Source organism: Trachurus trachurus (genome assembly GCF_905171665.1).
Source record: "Trachurus trachurus genome assembly, chromosome: 24".
Taxonomy (NCBI): domain Eukaryota; kingdom Metazoa; phylum Chordata; class Actinopteri; order Carangiformes; family Carangidae; genus Trachurus; species Trachurus trachurus.
Window position 1 is genome coordinate 14391230 of NC_139910.1, and position 16997 is coordinate 14408226.

A 16997-nucleotide genomic window follows, 5' to 3' on the forward strand; every position below is an offset into this window, starting at 1 on the left:
GATAGTGCAACGTTTTGGCAAATTCGCCCATTGCCATAATCTCTATAGTCTATAGTCTATCTCTATATGTGCAGGTCACAACTTCTCCATGAGAGTGTTTTGCAGTTCAAGAAGGGGGGTGGAGGGGTGGTGGTATTGAGTGCTCGTGGTGGAAACAAAGGAGTAAGCTCCAGGTATTGCGGGTGCTCTTGAAGTTGAAAAAATTGAGAAACGAAAAAAGCGCAAGGCTTGCTTCAGGCACTCACACGCACGGAGACAAGGTGTTGTGTAAAAGGCCTTTAATTAATCAGGGCATAGATGAAGATAAAAAAGACACCGACCGGTTTCGACCAACACGGTCTTCTTCAGGGCGTGGGTCAGGGATCAGAGACACAGGTGGGAGTCCCTTATATAGACTCTGTGGGTGGGCCAAAGGCTGGCTGCTAATCAAAAACAATAGTGATGAATTAATATAGTTAAACAATAACATGTGCATATCAACTAAAGAATATAATAGTCAAAGAATATAATCAAAAAAATAATCAAAGAATATAATCAAAAAAATAATCAAAGAATATAATCAAAAAAATAATATATAATAATAAGGGCTATGTTTATAAATAATGAGGACATGCCAAACAAATAAGAAAAGTATATCCACACTAAATAATCTAGAACAAAAAGAATGTGGGAGTTGTTGGACTGTGTATTTTATGTGATTGTTGAGGGACAGGGGACTACTGTATCTAACGTTACCTGAGCAGCTTGCGTCTCTGCCCCGTGGATCTCAAAACAAAATGCACCGACAATTAAAGGTAATTAATCTACGCCTATGGCTATAGGGATTATGGCAATGGGAAAATTTGCCAAAATGTTGAACTGTCCTTTTAAGGTTGTATTAGATTTTTGTTGGTTTTGTAAATACTTCAAAAATGATCATCGAAAAACAGTGGAGCACTTTGATTAAATCAATTTATTTTGAAATTCACCTATGATAGATGTTTTTAAATAGATACAGGACTCCACTCATACTTCCTGCTCCGTCTAAGGTTGGAGATGGAGATACAAAACTACCACCATGTAAATCTCTTCAGCCTTACTCAGGAATTGTGGGATTGATAAAGCCTGCAGAGAGAATATGACAATAGATGCTTCAAACAAATCTGTGTACACGCAACCTCGCACAAACTCAAGCATGCGCACACACACAAACGCACACACTGACATTGCCTTCCTGTTTCTAAGAACAGCACCGGCGTGGTGCCAATACACAGGAATCACTTTACTGCAAGTCATGTTATTTCCACAATCCGAAGCAAACGGCTCCACCTGCAGTGAAGTTACAGCTCCAGTGTTTGTGTGCAATGCATGCATGTGTTTGCTGGATATCGGCCGTCATGGTCGGGTTACCTAGCAGACATCCTGGAAGAGCAATGGAATAAATGGGGAGAAGGAAATAAGAAGAGAGAGATCAGACAGAGAGGCGATGGAGATAAAAATGACAGAGATGGTATGAGCGAGAGAGGCGGAGAGGCGACAGAGGGGATTAGCAGCAGAGCGAGGAAGACACTCTTTCTTCTTCCTGCTCTCACTCCTTTGCACTTTCTCTTGTCCTCCATGTACACTATAGGCACTTTGCCTGACACACAGTGATGAAACAAAATACATCCTGGCCTGTGTGCTCTCCACACTGCACGACACATGCCTGTAAGTGCACACACACACACACACACACACACACACACACACACACACACACACACACACACACACACACACTCACAAACAGGGACAATCCTCTTGACTTATGTAATGCCTTTGTTGCACTATGCACTCACTCTATCCCCCTCCCCCTGAAGGCCTGTATATGGTGTGTGATGTGATTATGAGTGTGTCTGTCTCTTCTCCATCCTCTCTCTCTTCTTTCTTAACCTGCCTGTTTTAATCCCTGGCAACCACAGAAAAATAAGGTAACACACGACAAAAATGCGCTGTGGTATTTGTGCGCGTGTCATGGGCACAGTTTTCTGTATTGCACAGATGGACGTGTGAGTCATCAAAGTGTTGCAGTTTAATTAAGGGCATGGCATGTTTGTCTATGTGAATGTGTGCTCTTTTTTATTAATCCTGTCATTCAGAAAGAATATTTCTCTCCCCTAAATTACTTAATCCAATCTACTGCATCATGCACATGAAACAACAGTCACCGCCATGCAGCTGTTTTTGCTCATCAAGTGAAATGACTCACCTCTTTAGAACACAACACAATAGTCTGATATTAGTTGTTGTATGTGCAATATTTAAGGTAGATAAGTTTAACACTATATTATCAAACAATGAAAAGTATTTTTAATCTCTGTGGCAGGCTTTAAATGTTTTGAAAAGTGTCAACATTTCTCTCATATTCATCCATTCATTTATTCATCTATTCATTCTCTATTCTTATTCTTACTTACCAGAGCTTGTTTCAATCAGCTTTTGTGGCCTGAAGCTCTTCGAATCTTTTTGTTGAGCACAAATGTTAGATTCCCATTGAATCTCTTATGGATATTTATTCCCAGACAATGATTTGTAATGATTTTGGTGAACCTTTGGTGACCTTTAAGTCTCGTGCCAGTAGTAATATGAAAATGTGAGGACTAAGATAGATTAACGTCAGCTCTCACTGGGCAGAATAACAGCCTGATGTACTCCAAACAGGCATGGACACAACAGAACAGTGGACATCAGAAATTGTGCATGGTTGTTACAACAGGGCTGTAGGCGCCTTCAGTCTGCACACTTTTAAATGCAAAGGGGCTTGACGACTGTATGTATATATATATATGTATACACATATACTGTCTGTCATGCCCTCAGCTACAGTATGTAGACATGCAGAGTATGATTTCAGCTTCATGCTCCAACTGGAAGAGAGAATTTTGATTTTAATGACACCTTAACCCTTCATCTAGCGCTCATGTTAATAACAAATATGACCTCATGCCCCCAGTTTTTGTATGGCTTCAACAATACCAAATCATATGTGATATTTGTTCCATCAGACACCCTTTCATATTTCATTCTCTGCTTTGTTTCACTATGCAGCAGCAGCAGCTTCTCTTGTGTCATTTCAGGTTTTATTTGTGTGCGTTTTTTTTTTTTTTGCACTTGCACTTTTGGCTACCAACCTTTTTACAGTCTATGCTACCAACCCAGGCAAACATTGAAACCTCTGTCTTCCAGTTGAAGGACAGCTTCCCTACTGTCTGTGCCACCTTGACGCCGCCTGACTCTGGTGTGTGTCAAAAAATCAGGGTGGAGACAAAATGCAGATGCTTCACAAAGTGCAGCACACACAGCAGCCCCCCCGGTTCTCTGTATGTGCGTGTGTGTATGTGTGTGCATGCTAGTTCACTCACAGCCCTCTGGTTCAGTGCTGGAGATACTTGGCCTTCTGTCTTGTATTAATCAAAGAGCAAAGGACAGCGCTCAGATTAATATTTTATATGCTGCATGACACTTTTGGCAAAGTGCCCTTCTCCACTGTGCTGTTGGCAAAGTGACAACCATACAATGTACCGACGGTGTGTATAATTAGTCGTATAGCAGACACAACAGAATTCATGCCAGCAGGGAGTGCTGTATAGATAACGCAATCCATCAGTCTTAATTCATCTATAGATGTCAGCGTTATAGGTCTTTAAAGTCATCGCAGCGCCAGTGTTATGATGTGACTTCTTTTATTTCATTAAGAATATACCGACAGTAACCGGCACCACACTGTCAAAAAGACCATGTAGTTTTTCCCCTTCTGTTCAGGTGAGCCTGTCTCAAGCTCATGTTTCATTTGACCTCTTTACTATCATTTTCTCTGACTTTGTGTGTGTGTGTGTGTGTGTAGCTCATAATGCCCAGACGATCTCCGAGCAATGATTTCTTGTTCAGCAGTCAGTTTTCTTACACATAGATATACCAGTTTCTGAGTATACAGCCAGTCAAGTGTTAATGGACGTCTTGTGATATACTGACTCTTGCTGTGCTGGCAGTGCACAGATACCTGTCCTCGAAAGCAGGGCTTGGCTCTGCACCGGTTGGCACAGTGAAATATATTGGAGGCCAGCAGTGGCTAATCTCCCGTGGTCCTACCTTTGAAAAGATTTGTTTGATATCAGTGCCAGAGCTTGCATGTGTGTGTATGTGTGTGTGTGTGTGTGTGTGTTTGTGTCAGGAGGGAGGAGGGAACAAGTGAGCGCACACACTCTCTCTCTCTCGCACACACATGCATACACACTGCTTTGGGGTAGGTTGGGGGACATGGTGAGGATAGCTCCAGGAACAGGCTAAACGGTTGTGTTGGTTTGTTACAATGTTTTTTAGCTTGGTAAATGATGCAGCATTTATTTCAATACACGGCTATCTAAACAACGACACCTGCAGATCCACAGTACAGTACAATACAGTACTGTACTGTACCTGGCGCTGTTCTAATTAGATTAACGGAAGTGTTTGAGAAAGCTCCTCACTCAGGATGCTTTTCATTGCCTTTGGAGCTTGTATTAAAACAAAGACACATAATCTCACAGTGTGAATGTGTTAAAGGTTAATTTGGCATTAAGTTACATTCTAATAAAACATTTTCCTCCCCACCACTTTGAGAGGGTAATACATAAAGCCATCTAAATGCATATGCTGGCTCCCATTCGCCGCCCGCATCCATTATTCATATACAGGAGAAAACCCTGTCACAGACTTTTAGTCCTGCAGTTGCTGGTCGTCTCAATCCTCATCTCTATTTCTTTCTTTTTCTCTCTATTTTCTCTCTCTAGATAGCCAAACCATGTTTCCTCTTAAATTATTCGGCCCCTTGTCATTTTAAATGTCCACTTGGGCTTTTGTCTTTGAAACTGATGTACTTTCCTCCCTCTGCCTTATGGTGTTGTTTCTCTTGGTCCATAATTTCTCAGTTGTGTAAGGCAGACATTGATCGTAACAGGGTGAAGGATGGAAACCTTGCAAGTCAGAGAAAATGACTATATTACATTTTGACATTAAATTATAAACATATACCGTAAGTGAGTCCTCACTCGCCTCATCCACATGAAATGCTGAAATTGATCAATGTAAAGGACAGTTTAGTACCTGCTCCTCTCTGCGGTCTTTGCTGGCATTTAATACCCCACTGTTTGCACTATTTGATCTGTCTGCTTATGGATTGAACACTCTGTTTTCATCGTCAGTATGTGCAGTCTGAAGACAACGGCGGGCTTAATGCGGGAGGCGAGAAAGAGCAATGAGCTATGTGTGCGAAGGAATTATGAGTGTCCCTTTTGAGACTTGAGCCGTGCCGTGGTTCATATTTCATTTATATGAAAGATTTCACTTGTTATGTAAGAAATGTGAGGCATACTGTATATACAGATGAAAAGCCTATATAAGGATACATTTAGAATCTTGTTTAGTTTAATATAAATGAAGAAAAGATTATTTGATTACATGCAAATTTCACCAGAAGGACGACACTTAATGAATGCTAATGTTGCTCTGTTGTTTAATAAGCCACTGCTTGAGAACACATTATCTAAATCAACTTAAAATGGTGATAATCTGTCAGTATTGTGTTCACAGCTTGTTTTCACTACTCCCAAATTCTTAGAAAATCCGTCATTGCAGTGAAATTTAACATTAAATGGCTGCACACAAGAGATGCCTGATGGCCAGTACTAGCAGTGATAGAGCCACATTTAGTCCAGATTGTTTTTAGACTAATGATTTAATCTGGACTCACTTTTTTTTCTATCACATGTGATGGATATGGACATTGAAAGGCAGAGAAGCAGGGGAAGTAGTGCAGGTGGGAATTAATCTGAGGCCAGCAGGTGAACCTGTGGCTCCAGAGGCGACAGATTGGACCAACTGACTCTCCTTTGCTACGTGATAGATAGTATCTGTTATGGGTTCCAGCACAGCACCAATTTGTTTGCTTATATTGCCAACTTCATGTTCTTTCCTCTTTGGTCTGAATGTTACTCAGACACACTGCAGTCACAGCTGGTAGAGTCACCAGAGACCAGATGAAGCTTGAAACTGTAGTAAAGTTAGGACCTCCTGAGGGCAGATTTCATTCATTCCCTTCAACCTTTATTTATTCTTGAAAAATGTGATATTGAGAGTACATTTAAATAAGAAAATACAGCTAAACAAGAGGACAACAACGACAAACAGATGGACATCACATACTTTATAATCATGGTTTTAAATTGACCTATGGGCACAAGTGCGTTGAGTTTTAAAGTGTGTTGTAAAGTGTTCCAGATATGTGCAGCACAAAAGCTAAAAGCTGTTTTTCCAAAATTAGTATTTTGCATAGGGGACTCCGAGTGTTAACCAATCAGTTGAGCATGTTGAGTAATTACTGTTGGAGTAAGAAAGTGATGTATGATGGCAATTTTCCATCTAGAGCTTTATATAGATGAATGAAAAACAATCTCTGTTGCCAAACATTTATAGATTCAGAGTTCAGACAAATCCTCCAACTTAAGCAACCATATAGGTTATTAGACCCTTCCCCCTGATAAGAGGGAAACTCATTCAAATGTTAAATTGTTAAAAATAAAAGTTAAGTTAGGTTTAGGCATAAAGGCAAGGCAATTTTATTTTATTGAATTTGTCTCAAAGGGCTTTACATGGCATCATTACAACATCCTCTGACCTTAGGCCCTCACATTGACTGAGGAAAAACTCCTGGAAACTCTTTTAACAGGGAAAATTTGTAGAAACCTCAGGGTGAGCAACAGAGAATAAACCTGTTGGTTTGGGTTTCTTTGAAGACTGATGCCATTAAAAAAAATTGATTGTGACTCAAAATTATGCTGTAGTTTTCTTATGGGAGGAGTCTCCTGAGTTCTCGCTATAATTGGCTGAGTGAGGTTCAGAGTGCCGGTGTGTTACGGGCAGACAAAGGCGGTGTCCTTGTACTCGTCCACTGAGGCAAGACTCATGTTTAATACATCATCACTTTTGCACCCTGCTGATTATGCTCGCTACGTGAGAGATATGCAGCAGTTCTCACTCAAAACCAGTGTGAACTCCACCACTCACCCAAATCCAAATAGATCATTGACTTTAATTTGGCATGAAATTGTCCACTAGACTCGTTTGCTTGCGAGAAACACAGCGCATTGCTGCGTCTAAATGGATAAAAATCGTAATCCTTGTTTTTCAGAATCGGTTCAGGACAGGACACGATAACAGTAAAGTCACATTTTAAAGCAGAGACTGCAGCCCCCTGTCACTTGCAGCGACATCCTTGTGCCTCGCTGTTGTGTTCAGCAGCATCGCCTGTTGGAACATAATCCTTTAACTGGCTTTGCATCGCTATCACAACAACGGAATTTCTGATTTTCGTTAAGCCGCTGTCTGTCACACAGTTTGACAGCTGCAGTAACATACTGTAGGTAAAAATCACGTCTTTTTCTCTTCTACCCGAGACTTTCAGGGCATAGAAAGGTCCAGCTGAATCGTCTTGTATTTTCTCTTTTGCATTGACACACATATCTCCCTCTCTGTATTGAGTTCATTCACTTGTCTCTTTTCCTTTTGTCGCACTTTCCTCCTCCCGTCTCTTCCAATTTAACCACCTCTACCCCCTTTCCTTTTTCCTCCCCCGACATCTCATTTCATCTCATTTTCTCTCGCTATGCTACGCATGCTTTTGCAGGGGGTTTTGGCCACAAGCTGTTCTGCTGACTCTACATTTGTTCCCTCATAGTTTACCCCTTTACTCTTCCCCCGCTTCCCTCCTATCTCATCCTCGCTCCTCCTTCTCCGCTCCCACCCCTCCCCTTGCCCCTTCTTGCCTTCATTCCCTACAGCCAGCGATATTTCCAAACCTCTTTCCCCACACTTTTATCCCTCCTCCTCTTCTCTGTCTCATCTCTTTTCAGATATTTGCCTCCGAGTGGCCGTACAGTAGCTCAGTGCTGAGTTGTCCTGCTAAAATTAAATGATGTCCTGGGTTATTAACACCCTACTACTGGGCAGAGCTGGCCAGGCTCCAGGAACCAACAATCCACATTATCCCTACAGCATACTGTAGGGAGGTTACAGTTTTTACTGTGCATCACCACTGTGCGTATACCTCGCCCGTGTTGGCGCTGAACCAGACTAATTCACAGACAATATTTCTTAATAGTGTTGTGGTTCTAGGACAACTGACCACATAGCCTTTGGTGTCTTACTGTAGCTTTATGTTTAATCCAAACATGTCAATGAAGGAGACAACTGTATAAGCTCTTCAGAGGATAGCTGTTTTGTGTATTATTTTTACACCAGTCTCTTATTCTACTCCACATTCAAAGAGATTCAACGGAGACATGGAAACCACTAGAAGAGTCATGACTTGGCCCCTAATCGAATTTCTCTCTGCAAATGGTCATTGTCAAGATGTCATCTATGAATCTTTGGGATGGGTGGTATAATAGATGTACTGTATGTGAGTATCATGGTGTGTGTGTGTGTGTGTGTTGAAATGCTTTCCAAGGTAAATGTGTGTGGAAGCTGAGGCAGCGACAAATACTCAGCGGCCCCATTGCAGTTTAATTGTTTGCCTGCATAATAAATCAAATGTGTCAAGGGAGATTATTTATACAAGGACTGTGTTAAACAAATGAATCACCAATTTGCTCAAGTCTTAGTTTTTCTCGGTTGTGTGTGTGCTATCGCTATTTGTTGGTGCCTGCAGGTTTGACGTGTGGTTTTTTTGCCCGTGTCTTGCGTATGACAGAACTTGTGTTTTCTTTTGGTCACGTGTGACTCTGATTTTCATGAGGAAGCGTGAATCTCACAGCCTAATGGTGTCATTGATGTATGTGGTTGCTACTTGAATGCTCTGGCGGAGGAAGGAGGAAAAGAAAAGAAAAGAATATAAACAAGTCACACGGCTCCTTCACAGGGACAATGTGTACATTTCTGCAGCTCAGAGGGCGAGGACCTGCGTCCAGAGAGCTGCTTTAGGTTTGCATTGTGCTCCAGCACCTTGGTCGGATGCTAGTCACTGTTCCTGCTGTTGCTAAGCGACAGCTGAAAACCGGTTTAAGGCACATTTTAGTTCAAGTTGAGACGTTTTCAGATTTCACTGACCGGTGTGCTGCACAGCGGGGGAAAAAAAAAAAAGCCCTGACTTCTTCATCTAGTGTATGTTTTTTTTTTCTATAGACCAAGAAAACCATGTCAGCACTGTCGAGTGAGATCCCTGGTGGACACACAGGATACAGTATAGTACTTTGAACCCGACGATGCTGTAAAAACAGAAAATCACTCTGGATATACATGTTGAAATGCAGGTTTTGTGAGGGAGTATGGAGGCTGGAATGTGTAAGAATAATATTATGTGTAATGTGTACTGCTGTTTTTATGTTATTGGGACTACGGACGAAAATTAGCATCTTGCTATAATCCGACATATTTACATGTTATGTCCATTAATGTGCACTGTCCCATTCAAATAAACAAATAAAATAAAGAAAGAAAAACGATTGATTAATTGCTGTATTTAAAAAGCATTTAGACGATGATTTTCACCCTAAATGGTGTATTTCAAGGTGCTTTTATTGAAGAAGGGGGGAAGAAAAAAAAAAGCATCATCAAATGTGCCAAGTCAGGGTGGGTGAACAAAATTGCTGACTTCAGAAAAGGTAAAATGCCTGGTAATAGCTGAGAGTTGGCCACAGCGCAGGGCTGGAACGCGGCCTGGAGGAATGGAGACGCAGCTCCCTCAGCAGCCTTTAAATGTGATGCAAACAGCCGCAGGCAGCCAGAGGGAGGCCGGGATATGGGTGACATGGGAGCGTTCAGGCAGGTTGAGGTCAATGGGGGGCTGCAGCATTATGGATGATTTGCAGGATATCACTTCTAAATAGGAGCTGAGTAATGCGTGTTGTGAGGTGAGGCTTAAAGCTGTGCCTTTTTCCATTGTCTTAGTTCTATCATCCTTATATATTTGTTCCCTTCCATCCTGTCTTTTATTTCTTTTACTGCTATTTTTTGCAGTGCGTCTCTCTTCCGCTCCCTCTGTTCTTCCTCGCAAATTCCATCGCCTCATCCCTGTCTCTGGTTCCAGTGCAGAACAGCCTGTGCCCCGTGGCCCCGCCCCGCTCTCTGGCAGGGTGATGTATAAGTGGCTAGCTTTGACGTCACTTCAGGCCTAACGTCATAGCAACCCAGTGCTCCCAGGCTTGCTTTTTCTGGTGCTTTCTCTCAGTGCCTCTCCCTTATATTATCTCCTCTTTATCCTCCATTAGTCACTTCTTCCTCTTTTACCATCTCCCCCCTTTGTGATATCTCCTCTGTTTTTACTGTTTCCCCTTCTCCATGTCCACTTCTTTATCTTGTCTATCATTTTTCATTGCTCCGGCCCCCATTAAAACGCACTCTTGCCTTTCTCCGTTGTCCACCCTCCGTCTTGTTCTCAACCCTCTGGAGCTTTCTATTGTGGTCCAAAGCTGCATCCTCTGCTTCATCTTTCTATTATTTCCACTCACAGACATACAAACATACAGAGGCATGACATGTTTGAGCTACAGTAAGCTGACAGGCAGCGAACCAGCCCTTCTCCCATGTGGAATACAGGCTCTTCCCTATTCAATTACACTTATCAAGATCAGTTCTATTCCTGGACAATGTGGTTTCATAAAACCTGTATTCTGTTTCCCACTGTATGCAGCCACTTCTCTCTGTGACAACTTTGCTTCGTCAGATGCCCAGTGACTCACCTTTGTTTGTCAGGAAAGTCGCCTTTGGCTTTGACTATAAAGAAGCAGTATAAAAGTGAATGAGCAGTCAACTTTGACTTCCAGAGTATAGCTCAGGAAATTTTCATTGGACTTGACAAGATGTGAAGCTGACCCACTTTCTGCTTTAGCTCTCCGTCCTCCTCTCTCTTCCTGTCTTCTTGTCTTGCTCCCATTGCTGCCCGCAGTCAGTCCGTCCACTTATAGTGTAAGTGTTGGTGCATTGTGGGGAGATGGGGTGCGGGCCCGAGATACAGACCTTGCTTGGTTAAAATGGGATGAGGATCGCACTTGTCAGCAACTGTGACACATCTCCTACCGAGGCTGTCCCGTGTGGACGGAGCTGAGGCGCTTCGGAGTAGCTTTGGGTCATGTTTGTTAAAATGCTGGAAGAAATGTGACAATGGCAACTGAGATGTCGAGTAACTTTTCTTGTAAAGCGATGAGTTAAAATTCAGGAAAGGCCACGTTGAATTGCAAAGAAGACACCGATGTAGCTCTTTTTCTTCCTCACCTCGACATCACTTGTCAGTCACAGCGGGGCCAGTAATGTGACATCTGTCTGTTGCCGTATTAACAGCATAAAATTCATCACTTCTTCTGCACCAGAGTTGTTCCAGATGCACCAAACATGTTTTCCCCTCAGGAACTATTGTGGGTAAAATCCATTTACTTTGCATATACAGTAAGCTAAAGCACCTCCAAATTGATTTAAGTATCATAAAAAAACATGATCCTGTTCATTAAAGGCACTTTGTGTCTTCCATTGGCTTTCTTTGCGTAATCTTGTGAAATATTTTTGTTAATGTTGTTTTCCCATGTCAAAAGCCAATGATGTAAAAAAACAACCCACAGAAATTGAAATTATGTTATTTCCCACTCAGGCGTGAAATCGAGGTAAAGACACACTGCCAGGGGAAACATGTATTTTATAGGGAACACATTCTGACACAACAGTGGTAAACAGCTAACCAGGGCCGCAGGTTCACAAAAACAAATTTAAAAGCTTCCATGCACAGGGTTAAGACTGAATTACCATCAGATATTGAGAGCAACAGAAGGAGCATTTAAATAAATAACACAGGCAGTGTCAAGACATACAGTAGTTGTCTCTTTTGGAACGAAATTTCATCATAATGATGATTTTTAAACTCATTTACAAAACATTTATGTACATTTATAATGATCCATAAATAATTTGCATGTGGAAGTGAGGCCATTGCAAACATTAATTAATTACTCATTTGTAAACTTAAATAATTAGTTATGTAAATAAAATGTTTTCCAATGCCTTTTGCCATATTTTTCATTAATTACATTGTAATTTGCTCAACAAATAAAATTTTGAATATTCAGGCTGACTCAATCATCAGTGTGAACTGCTGAAATAAACCTTCCCGATTGTTCCAACTAATTTGTGAGAAACTTTTCGGTAAAGGTTGACCACAATTTAATTTAACTTTTAAGAGATATCTGAACTCTTGAATAATTTACCTCAGAGGCAGCAAAATCATTTGTCAAATGGAAAAGCCGAATGAGCAGTTGTCAACTTTATGTTCAAATGTAGCTATAGTGCAAACTTTTACTGAATTTCCAGGAAATCAGCAACGGAAATGTGCATGTTCACTGACCTGCTGCCATTATCCATTAAAGCTGGAGAGGATGTCAAGACATGATGCAACTAATTTCAATTTTCTTGTGTTTTTACGACCATGTTTTTATGACCATGGACTGGTAATAACCAAGTACATAAGTGTGTGTGTGAATGTGATGTGCCCTGCCTGTGGGAGAATGTGTATACTGTAAATGTTTTATGTCATGGAATTAACAGCCTCCTAATGTGTTTTGCAAACTAACACGTACTGTATAGATTTTAATTCAAAGCATCTAGCCCAGAATACAGAGCAGGGATCTGTACAACTACTCTACGTCCTCCTCACACCGGATTAAATGGCTTGTTGTTAGCCTGCTACACTTCTGTGGTAGGCTAATTATTATGGCAACATTCACTTGAAACACATGGGCATATGACAGAAACAGTGTTTTTGTTCTTTGATGGTGTAAATGTATTTTGCTGGGTTGCTTCTTTTTTTTTTTGATAAACGTGTATGTGCGCTTCATGATAATATGCTTGTGGGACGGCTGCCTGTCTTCAGAGAGAAGTCAGTATGAGCAGTTTCAAAAAGCTCAACCTTAAATCCTCTCCTCTCTCTTTTTCTGAGGCCCTGGAAGATTTGGTTGCCTGGCAACATTAGGAAAGAGTTTCAATTAAAGCAGTATTTAAGAACTTTCAATTTTGGTTGAGTTTGGCGGCGCCAGTGGCCCAAAGCGGTAGTGTTTTGCCTGAAGGAAGACTCCATTTCCCATGAGCACTAGTGCGTTGCGCCGTAAACATCCTGATCTCCCGGTGCATGGAAATTAACAGAAGACGTCCAAACTAAGTTTCTGTTACCAGCGGATCATCTCACAGTAAACACACATGCACAATCCGACGGAAAGGTGCCGCATTGCCTGCTCCCTCCTCGTCGTGACTCGCAAAAGTGAAAGTGAAACTTAAGTGAGAGCCGGTTTCCTACCATGCTCCTCAAAGCTGCTTAGTGCCAGTGAAGGCGATACAGACCCCCTCAGGCCATGACAGAGGTGTCATTCAACCTGTTGTAAGTCGATGTACCATCACAAAAGTTATGAAAATATTACATGAAGGTTGAAAAGTTCCTAAGTGTTGGTTTAAGTCACTTTGAGTTGTATGGACTGACACTGGGCCCACACCATTCTGGTGAACGCCACACACCTGAGGGTTACACATTAAAAGGATGCTCGACAACCTTCTGTAGATAGGGTATTTGCTCCTCTGGAAGCTCTGACATAGACCAAGACAGGTTAAGTAGAAAAAAATGAGGCATTTCCTTCTGACACAGGCATGAGCATACGAAAAAATTTATATAAATAAGTAGCCAGCTCTGCTTAATGAACAATCGGTGATTCAGTTGGCACTTAAAGGTGGTAGACAGTTGTGTTGTTGTACATAGACTTCACATTCCTCCCTCTGAGCTTGGGAACAAAAAAAAGAAAGAACCTAAAGCTTTTGGATGTACCATATAGTACATCATGATCCTCATTAAATGAGCTGATGTAAGCTTGCTCTTCCTTACTTGCACAGTTTGACCTACATGGACATCAGTGTTCCTCCACAAGTCGGTAACAGTTTTGCCAACAGCACTAACCCAGAGGATGGCGGCCATACTAGGTCAAGTGGAGAGAGCATCGGGGTCCACTGTCCTCATCCACTGGCCCTGACAGTGATTTGGTGTGCGCTGATGAGCTGTTTTGCGTCCCTCTTAAAGTCAGAGTACTGTTTTAAAATGTATTTATTCATTTTAATTTCTGCCAGAGTATGAAGCTCTAAGCTTTGACTGTTCAGCGCAGCACTGACCCTCTGGTACTCTTCATGTTTCACATTATTTGAGACACCACTGCTGAGACCTCCAAACATAATCACTACGCCTCCTCTGTGAGGATATATTTGGGTTTTTCAATTCAAGCTGTGATTGATTATGAGAAACCGAAGTCTTGTGTGTGGTGTTTGATAAAAATGAGTACGAGTGCTTTCTGCCCCCCCTGTTTATTTTAGCTTTCTTGGAAGTTTCCAAGACAGTTTCTTCATTTTTCCTTTTTATTGTTCCTCAAATCCAGTAATAATAATGGCTGTCTATTCACACTGTTATTTCCAAGTGGTCAGCTTGTTTGTATGTGTTCAGGCATCATTTACCCGTCTGCTTCAGTTGCTGTGGTAACACTCCAGGCATACATACACTAACTGTTGGTGTGTATTTGCTGTATGGAAGCAGAACAGCAAGCTGCAGGCTGGATGAGGACTGTGCATCGTTTCAACAACATAGAGGAGGTTGATGTACATCTGAGGAGAGGCTTAATGATCTTCTATTGGTTTCCGGGGTACAGATGTGTTTGGAATAAACTATGCATAGTCGTTATGCTGCAGTGTTGAGCATTCAGCACAGGGTACAGTAGCTTCCCCTCTCATATAGACTTTGAGACCAGTGAGATGATTGTATCCCAATACTGAAGAGGATATAGGAAGGGCTGCCAGTGTTCAAGCCTATCCCATGCGGTGCAGTCTGTGTTTCTTTAGGAAGACGAGGCTTCACCTGGGAGCTGCTGGTGAACATAAGAAGTTTCCAGATTATCCACACAACCATGGCTACTGACTCAAATGTCATCTAGAGGAAGATACTGATCATCACTGACTCACTTGTCGGTGCCCTCCTGGTGTCATAGTTAAGGTCTTCTTAATCCTCCTGGCGGCTTACCGGCTGAAATCCAGTGGAGCTGGTGGATTCTCTCTGGTCAGAGGCATCATGGCTCAGAGCTGTAGTCCTTTAATTGCCTGTCCAGGAGGGGGAGGGCAAAGCTTAATCCACCTGAGGAGTTGAGGGCAGCTTTGCAGGCAGCACAGAGACCACTGTACCATGCTGATATCTGACTGAAGGAGAACCAGCATGTGCCATGTGAGACGATCGGTTTCAGACTGAACCCCAGCCTTTTTCTAATTAAAGCAGCTTGAACTGAGAAGCACGAAGCTCTCAGACGTTAATAGCTCAGAGTGATTTACAGCATAGATTGTTTGTTTATTAGCAATTATGAATTCTAAGGTCAAGATTGTTGAACATGTGTTTTTGTTTTTTGTGAATGAATGAAAGGCCAATATTCATGACGCGTTCAGCTCTGTTTTAAACTCCACCACCTCCTTAGAGAAATATCTAGGTTTTTAGCAGCTAAATGCTGTGTGTCGATTCGAATGTTTAGTTTCTTTTTCGTCTTCAGAGAAACAGCTGCAAATGATGCTGATGACTGAGAATGAACAAAAACTGTCAAACTGTGTGCTAAGAGTCAGTTGAAGAAATTCTCCCTTGATTTATCAGTATCAGTGACCCTTAACCTTAAGACGTAGTCGTTTAATCCATTGTCTCTACAACAGTATTGATTATAGCAGCTCTAACAGCATAGGTCTGGCTGTGCTTTCACACAACTGCTATATGAAATACACACTCTGGAATGAGATTGGGGCCATTTGAGTACATTGTGAAGAAAAAGGAAATGCATTTATATTGCGTGTTTACATAGAAATATCATTGTGTATTCAGTTTGAAGGTAAAATGAAGGTTCAGAATGAGACACACGTTTGGCTGAGGGCGAACAAGGTGTGTGGTGCCGGCTCTGTTGATGCGGCGGCTTTATTCATTGGGATGGTCACAACACACCTCAGGAATGATTACATGTATTACAGCTTAATAAATTACACTAGTGCCTGTCTGGGGGCTGAAGGCACAGTTTGCACTGTGGGAGAGGAGGACTTGATTGTTGGCGCTTGAATTAGATTCTTAGCTGAGCTCCGCTCGTTCTGCTCCCGTCGCCGTTATCAACACGCGATGGGGTTTCTTCTGTTTAATGGTTCATTAAGAAACTTCTCTCTCTCTCCCTCTGTCTTTTTTCTTTTCTCATCTTCCACCATTATATTTCCTGAGTGTATGTAAATGCATGGATGATCCTCTTACTGCATGTCTCACACTGTGTTCTGCAGGCAATTTACAGTACCTGGTCACATGGAGAAAGATACCACCCCCTACACTTAAACACACACACAGCCTCACACACACACACACACACACACGCACACACACACACACACACACACACACACACACACACACACACACACACACACACACACACACACACACACACACACACACACACACACACACACACACACACACACACACACACGCACACACACTAATGATGAGCAATAGTGTCATCCCTAGGGTGTTATACCTCTCTGTGCCCTCTGTATGAAAAACTGCCCCCCCACCTCTACCTTAATCCTGAGAGTCATGGGAAGAATGAATGGATATAATCAGTAAGCTCACCCATTCACTCTCCCCAGGAAGAGAAGCTCGTTATTCTCTGTCAGTCCTTTCTCTTCTACCTCTTCCTTTCTTTTTTCCTCCAGCATCCATCCTTCCACCCTGTTCCCTCTCTCTCTCTCTCTCTCTCCTGCTTCTCTGTTTAACCATATCCTCTCTTGCTTTCCCCCTCACAAGCACTCTCCACTGTCTAATATGCTTCTATTCCTGTAGAACAGCAGTCATGTGCACGCTTCAGTATTTCCAAATCATTATGAACACCTGGACTGCGTGGTGGGTTTGGTAACTGTCTCCAAAACCTATT

At 42.0% G+C, this 16997-nt stretch overlaps 1 protein-coding gene across 3 annotated transcripts in view; it reads left to right on the forward strand.

Moving 5' to 3' along the window:
• stxbp5a (syntaxin binding protein 5a (tomosyn)) overlaps window positions 1-16997 on the forward strand; it is a gene marked incomplete at its 5' end in the record, with an annotated part of 84197 nt that overhangs the window by 17830 nt on the left and 49370 nt on the right. The window lies entirely within an intron of this gene.